Raw genomic sequence first — 8,666 nt, 5'->3', positions numbered from 1 at the left:
AAAAGAAAATATTCACAGTATCAAACTTTCAAACAATGTAGAAGTTTATAGTGCAAAACCTGAAAGTTCCCCCTTAATCCTTTTTCACCATCTTTAAAATAATCTCAAAACATTTTTGTGTATTCTTATGGTTTCCTGTATCAGCATTGGCATATCTAAATGTGAATTTGAGTGAATTTTTGCTGAGTGTCTCTTGCTCACCCTCAGGCTGAATGATTCTCTAGAACAGGGGTTCCCAACCCCTGCTACTGGTCCATGGCCTGTGAGGAAGTGGGCCAGGCCAGTGAGCAAATTTTATCTGTATTTACAGCCAATCCCTATCATGTGTATAACCGTCTGAGCTCCCCTTCCTGTCAGATCAGAGACAGCATTAGATACTTCTAGGAGCTCAAACCCTGTTATGAACTGTACGTGCGAGGGATCTAGGTTGCACACTCCTTATGAGAATCTAATGCCTGATGATCTGTCACTGTCTCCCATCACTCCCAGCTGGAACCATCTAGTTGCAGGAAAACAAGCTCAGGGCTCCCACTGATTCTACATTATGGTGAGTTGTATAATTATTTCATTATATGTTACAATGTAATAATAATAGAAATAAAGTACACAGTTAATGTAATGCACTTGAATCATTCCAAAACCATCCCCTTGCTCTGATATGTGGAAAAATTGTCTTCCACAAAACCAATCCGTGGTGCCAAAAAAGTTGGGGACTGCAGATTAAATACTTTATTAAAGGATGTAAGGAGGTTCTGTTTCTCTTTTGTGAATGAATGATTAAATATGTGAATCAGTGAATGAATGGAAGTACCAAAATAGGATATTTTAACTGAAACATTTTTTCCTATATATTATAATGCAAAACTAGTTACATGGAAGGCAGCCAAATAACTTACTCTGGGAAAATGCATTATAAGAAATTATCATTTATATTAATAGCATTACACAATGGTAATTCTTTAGAATTTGAGTAGGAATGTTCTATTACAGAGCTCACTGTCATTCAAGGATGTAGCTGTGCGTTTCACAGAAGACATCTGTTCAGAAGAATCTGTACCAAGATGTGATGCTGGAAAATTATAGCAACCTGGTATCACTGGGTAAGCATAGTTTTTCTGGGTAGTGTAGGCAATCAATTGCCCTTCCTTTCTGAGTAATTAAAAAGGGTCGGGCCTCACAAATACTTTACTTTTTTTAGACTTCAGTTTAATACATCATAGATTTTTAGTACTTTTCTGGCCTCTAACAGAGTGTTTTTCTCTCATTTCCAAAGGACGTTGAAGGCCTTTACTTGGCCCAGATACAAATTATTTAACTCCTTAAATGTCATCTTTGGCTGGGCGTGGTGACTGACGCCTATAATCCCAGCACTTTGGGAGGCCAAGGGGGGCGGATCATGAGGTCAAGAGATCGAGACCATGCTGGCCAACATGGTGAAATCCCATCTGTACTAAAAATAGAAATATTAGCTGGGTGTCATAGCACACAGCTGTAGTCCCAGCTACTTGGGAGGCTGAGGCAGGAGAATCACTTGAACCAAGGAGGCAGAGGTTGCAGTGAGTTAAGATCACACCACTTCACTCCAGCCTAGAGACAGAGTGAGACTCCAGCTGAAAATAAAAAAGTACATAATTTTTCAGATGTCTCGTAGCCCTAGTATTTGCTATCATGTGTCCTTTGAGTTTCCTTGATGCTTTTCTAGGGTATCAAGTTGCCAAAGCAGATGCATTATTCTGGTTGGACCAAGGAAAACCATGGATACTAGAGGAAGAAATCCAGAGTCAGGTTTGTCCAGGTAAGTGAAAAACCAGTCCTGTAGGGGAACTTGAAGTAATACCCCAGTTAAACAGAAATAGGGGGGCACCTCTGAAATGCTGTTTGGAGAAATGTTTTTGAAGTTCTTAAAGCTGTGAATGTGACTAAGAACAGCTGACGTAAGCTCCTCACATACCTTAATACTGCCTCCACTTTTTAATCTCTCCATATTAGAACTCTTTTGCTTGACTTTTAAAAGAATCCATGTTCTTCTTTTAGGTACTCTGATCAAATCCCTCCCTGGCTCATCTCAGAACTTGCTTTCCTGGTTAATCTTTCTCCCTGGCATGTTTAGTTTACTTGCTTTTCCCTGTCTCCATCCCCCTAATCCATAGTCATAGCCCCGTTTTCAAGTATTCCTAAATTTTCCTCCCTTATCTTCATTTTATGTGTGTTTCATACCTCTCATAGTTTCTTCTGTTTTTTTCTTCTTCCATTTACAAATGTCTCAGATTTTCATTCTCTACCCAGTTTCACTTCCTCTTCTCTCCTTGGCCCTTGCTGTGAACATCTACCCCTTTTATTACATGATCAAGTGGATTAATTGGTCTCCTTTCTAGAAGATGTCTGGCAATTCAATGATCACACAGAATGGCACCAAGAAAATCAAAGCAGCCTTGAAACTATGGAGAGGCACCACAAATATCATACATTTGGCAAAATAATATCTCATCTGAGCTCAAACCTTCATACCCCTTTTGTACTTGGGAAACACCTGAATCCTAATCTAGAGTACTTTATTCAAAATAGAAGCTATGCAAGAAATGAAGATGAATGTAATGGGTATGACGAAGTTTTTCTTTATCCTAAGCATGAGAAAATTCATGCTGAAGAGAAATACAATGAATATAATGAATGTGTAAAGGCTTTCAGTCATAAGTCACAGCTCATAAAACACTGGAAACCTCAAAAATAAGAGAAACAGTATGACTGCAGTGACTGTGGGAAAGCCTTTTCCCAGAAGTCGGACCTCATTAAGCATCAAAAAACACACACAGGAGAGAAGCCCTGTGGATGCAGTAGGTGTCAGACAGCCTTCAGCAGGAAGTCCTGTCTCATTTTACACCAGAGAACCCATACAGGAGAGAAACCTTATGAGTGCAATAAATGTCGGAAAGCTTTTACTGATAAGTCATGCCTTAATAAACATCAAATAACTCACACAGGAGAGAAATGCTTTGAGTGTCGTATATGTCAGAAAGGTTTTAGTGATAAGTCAAAACTCACTTTACATCAAATAACTCATACCGGAGAGAAACCCTATGGATGCAGCAAATGTCAGAAAAGCTTCAGCAATAAGTCACAGCTCATGAGCCATCAGAGAGCTCACACAGGAGATAAACCCTATGGTTGTGATGAGTGTGGAAAAACATTCCCCCTTAAGTTTAGTCTCATTTTACATTAAAAAAACCCATACCGGGGAAAAACTGTATGGGTGTAATGAATGTGGGAAAACCTTCATCCAGAGATCTGAGCTCAGTAGACATCAGAGAACTCACACAGGAGAGAAACCGTATCACTGCAGTGAATGTGGAAAAGGCTTTAGTGTAAAGTCATTCCTCAATACTTACTGGAGAACTCATACGGGAGAAAAACCCTATGGATGCAATGAATGTGGGAAAATGTTCTCCATCAAGTTTAGTCTCATCCTACACCAAAGAACTCATACAGGGGAAAAACCCTATGAGTGCAGTCAGTGTCAGAAGGCTTTCAGCCAAAAGTCACTCCTGAATATTCATCAGCAGTCTCACACTGGAGAGAAACCTTACGAATGTGGAGAATGTCACAAAGCCTTCAGCCGGAAGTCCTATCTCCTGATCCATCAGAGAATTCACTCGGGAGAGAAACCTTATGAATGCCTTGAGTGTGGGAAGACTTTCTCTCGTAAGTTTAGTCTCACTACTCATCAAAGAATCCATACAGGAGAGAAACCCTATGGATGTAGTGAATGTGGGAAAACTTTCCCCATCAAGTTTAGCCTGGTTTTACATCAGAAAGCACATACAGGAGAGAAACCCCACGAATGCAGCAAATGTCAGAAATCTTTTGCCCAGAAGTCACATCTTATTATACATCAAAGAACGCATATAGGTGAGAAATCTTATGAATGCACTGAGTGTTGGAAAACCTTCTCCCACAAATTCAGCCTCATTCTACATCAGAAAACACACAAAGGAGAGAAATAATAAATGAAGTGAACATCTGAAAGTTTGCAGTGAGAAGAGCTAGCTCATTATACCACAAGGTTAATATAGGAGTGAAACCTCGAGGCTGCAGAAAACGTGAACAAACTTTAATTTCAAGCTTACACATCATTTCTTATCAGAGAAGAAATGATCAGAGAATAGTGCCAGTCAGGAAGTAATACCTTTTCCAATAAATGTCAATTGAATATAAGCCAGTGGGAACAAACAGGAAGGAACATCTATGTATTATTGATTGTGGGGATGCTGTTGGCATAAAATGCAGTTACATCAGTTTCAGATAATTGACACTAAGGGAGAATTTCTGTACTTTAGGTGAGATGCAGTGACTCACACTTGTAATCTCAGCACTTTGGAAGGCCAAAGTGGAAGGATCGTTTGAGTTCAGGAGTTCAAGACCAGTGTTTTCAACATGGTGAAACCCCGTCTCTACAAAAAATACAAAAATTTTCTGGACATGGTGGTGCACATGTGTAGTCCCAGCTACTAAGGAGGCTGAGGCAGGAGAATTACTTGAGCCAAGAGGTGGAGGTTTCAGTGAACCAAGATTTCACCAGCCTGGGTGATAGCCTGTCTCAAAGAAAGAAAATAAAAGAAAAAATAAATTTGTATGTTAATGAATCTGGGAAATCGTGCTTTTTCATAATTTTTTTTCTGCTCTCATATAATCAGCATTATAGAAAGTATTAAATATGTAAATAAATATGCTTGTCAGAAAACAAAGCAAAAAATATCAGAACAATACCAAATATTTAAGTGTTTTGTACCTATTTTTATTATAAAAAATGATTGTTCATATTTGGGAACTGCATGTGTTAGCATCACAATTGTGAATTTGTAGTATGTATGCTTAAATGTGCATAAAGCCTTCCCATAGAATATCTGCATTGAATCTTTGTATAATGCTATGTAAATTATAATTGAACTGTGCCATAGACCCTACTGGACTGAACAAAGGAGGATGAATGCGGGAATAAAGATAAACACAAAAGAATATGTTTGGGAGAAGGGGTCAGGGGCTCCTTGCTTCTAGTGAACAAGGGCTCTGAGCTTCTACAGCACTTCCTATTTACTGAGTAAAGAAAATGAGGAGGGGGTGGTTGTCAGTCAGCTGCTTGATTTAGTACAGGCCTGCATGACTGCATTCTTTGAACAGTAGGCTCCAGATGTCCCAATAGATAATCTCAAGGAGCACAGCACCAGGGAGTGATTGCCCTCAGCATACCTTCTGGCGGCAGGTGCAGATATGAGTTTGCTCACATTCTGCATTCATGGTAAACAGTTTGCTGTTTGATCATAAAGCCTCCAGTGGAATGCTGAGCCAGTCATGACCCTCAGGCTTTCGGGTCCCCACAGAACTGCAGTGGTTCATTGTTTTAGTAAAAAACTCATTACAATACTATATATCTTTATGCCCCTAGTGTTTGCTAGTATTTGTAAATGGGTCTGGAAGATGTTGTGCTGCTCTTGGGTAAAACTTTGTCTCATGAATTCTAAGGTAGACATTTTTCCAACATATTACCACTGCTAAAATAATGTGGCATACAATTGATGGCTTAACGTATTTAAATGGAGAACTTGGCGTATAAAATTGTGGTGTGCCGTACAACCAAAGGTATCTCAGATTGGATGAAATATAGTAGAAGCCATCATCTTTATACAGGGTTTTGTTTCTTGTAAACCAACGAAATATTTGGGGATTGAGGAAAATGAGTCTTCCAGGTTTCATGCCCCTTCTGAATTCTAAATAGTTTGAGAAATAGTCCCTGATATCAGAGAGATGGAAATTAAATAATTGTTGCAGTCCTGGTTCTATTGCATGAATGGATAATGTGGCTTGATCCTATAGTCAAATAAAATAAGCTTCTCTTTCCTTCATAGCCACAAGGTGTGCAAGATGTGTTTCCCTTTGAAACATCATAAGCCAAACGTAAGACATGTTTTTATTAATCCCTCTCTAGAATGTAGCAGGAAAGTCTCCTAAACTGTTTTCTTAAATTGAGAATAAATTCTAAAATACATTGAACTTGATTTTAATTTTACAAAAATGTTTCCTTTTCAAGCACGATGTTTTTCCTTAAAATAGGTGACTGCAATTATAGCAGTTACTCAGGGTAAGATGTTGAACCGTCTCACATGACTCCACAAGTTATATTTACATAAGACTCCAAGAAAGGCAAAGGTTACAGTATAGCATGAAAAATAAAATCCAATGAAATAAAATACAGGTAAATATGACGGTGTTCTGAGACATACAGGCACAGATTCCAGGGATCTTTTTCAGTCACACAGGATACTATTTGTCTCCAGATAACCAACAGCCAAATATAGGTGAGGTATCTGTTTCAGGGGAACCAAGGCACAAGATTGCTGAGAGGTCTTTTATATACACAGTTGCAGCCAAAATCAGACTTTTTAAACAGAGATCATCTATCTATTTTCAAAACACAGGCCAGGTACAGTGGCTCACACCTGTAATCCCAGCACTGTTGGAGGCTGAGGCGAGTGGATCACCTGAGGTCAGGAGTTTGAGACCAGCCTGGCCAACATGGTGAAACCCTGTCTCTAATAAAAATACAAAACTTAGCTGGGTGTGGTGATGCACACCTGTAATCCCAGCTACTTGGGAGGCTGAGGCAGGAGAATCACTTGAACCCAGGAGGCAGAGGTTGCCGTGAGCTGAGATCTAACCACTACACTCCAGCCTAGGTGACAGCAAGACTGTCTCAAAAAAAAAAAAAAAAAAAAAAAAGATAGTGTAAGCAAACTGGTAAATGCACCTCAAGGGGAGTTTTGGGATTTTTTTTTTTTTTCGCTTTTTTGAGTCGGAATCTCACTTTGTTGCTCAGGCTGGAGTGCGGTGGTGCAATCTCCACTCACTGCAACCTCTATCTCCCAGGTTCAAGCAATTCTCTTGCCTCAGCCTCCCCAGTGGCTGGGATTACAAGTGCCACTTCATATCCTACATAAATCAGTATTTCCTGTATTAGACTATAAAAGTCAGCAGACTATTTTGGAGCAAGACCAGATAGTAAGTATTTCAGGCTTTGCGGGCTACATATGATCTCTGTTGTATATTCTATTTATTTTACTCTTTAAAAATATTAAAATCCAATCTTAGCTCAAGGGCAAAGCAGGCTGTGGACTGGATATGGCTCATGAGCAGCAGTTTGCTAACCCCTGGAAACCTGAATTGAACAGCAAAACTCTAAAAGTGTTAGAAGAAAATATAAGATAATGTTTCTATGATCTTAATGTGGGGAAGGATTTCTTTAAAAAGAGTTAACATAAACGATAATAGAAAATATTAAGGCCAAGCGTAGTGGGTCACGAGATTGCAGTAGCCAAGATCATGCCATTGCACTCCAGGTGACAAGAGTGAGAGAGACTCCCCATCTCGGGGCGGGGGGGAAGGGAAAAATGGGGAGTTGTCTGTTTTGAATTCCCAACATGTACAGAGCACCCTTGACATTGACATAACTAACTCCATTTTTACATAACTAACTCCATTTCATCTTACGTTTCTTTTTTTTTTTTTTTTTGAGACGGAGTCTCGCTCTGTCACCCAGGCTGGAGTGCGGCGGCCGGATCTTGGCTCACGGCAAGCTCCGCCTCCCGGGTTACGCCATTCTCCTGCCTCAGCCTCCCGAGTAACTGGGACTACAGGCATGTGCCACCACAGCTGTCTAATTTTTGTATTTTTTTATATACTTTAAGTTCTAGGGTACATGTTCACAACGTGCAGGTTTGTTACATAGGTATGCATGTGCCATGTTGGTTTGCTGCACCCATCAACTCGTCATTTACATTAGGTATTTCTCCCAATGCTATCCCTCCCCCCCAGTCTGCCACCCCCTGACAGGCCCCAGTGTGTGATGTTCCCCTCCCTGCGTCCATATGTTCTCATTGTTAAACTCCCACTTATGAGTGAGAACATGTAGTGTTTGGTTTTCTATCCTTGTGATACTTTGCTGAGAATGATGGTCTTCAGCCTAATTTTTGTATTTTTAGTAGAGACAGTGTTTCACCATATTGGCCAGGCTGGTCTCAAACTCCTGACCTCGTGATCCGCCTGCCTTGGCCTCCCAAAGTGCTGGGATTACAGGTGTGAGCCACTGCACCCGGCCTTTGATAGCAACTTTTATTGAAGTGGCAATGCACAACAGCAGCAGAGGTACTGCTCCTTGTGGAGCAGTATGCCCAGAGTAGCAGCTCAGAGCCAGCCCTTCAGTCATATTTCTACCCACTTTTATTTATATGCAAAGTAAGTGGTGGATTATGCAGAAATTTCTAGGAAAAGGTGGTAACTTTCAGGTCATCAGCTTGTCATGGAAAGCAGCAATAACTCCCAGGTGTTACCGTGGAAATGGTAAACATGACATGGCATACTAGTAGGTATGTCTTATGAAAAGCTGCTTCTGCCCTGTTGCTGTTTTAGCTAGTCCTCTATTTGGTCTAGTGTTGGAGCCTGGCCTCTTGAGTCAAGTCCCACCCCCTGCCTTGATAGTGGCTTTTGTATCCAGTTTTTTCATAGAACACAATTTCAAATTTCTATGCTTGGTGTTTTCCAAACAGCCTGAAGCAAAAAGCAATCTTTAATATGAATATATATATCGATCCTCACTCACAACTTTAAAGTCAGTAACT

Source organism: Theropithecus gelada, chromosome 19, assembly GCF_003255815.1.
Source record: "Theropithecus gelada isolate Dixy chromosome 19, Tgel_1.0, whole genome shotgun sequence".
Classification (NCBI taxonomy): domain Eukaryota; kingdom Metazoa; phylum Chordata; class Mammalia; order Primates; family Cercopithecidae; genus Theropithecus; species Theropithecus gelada.
Note: the sequence above shows the minus strand (reverse complement) of the source record.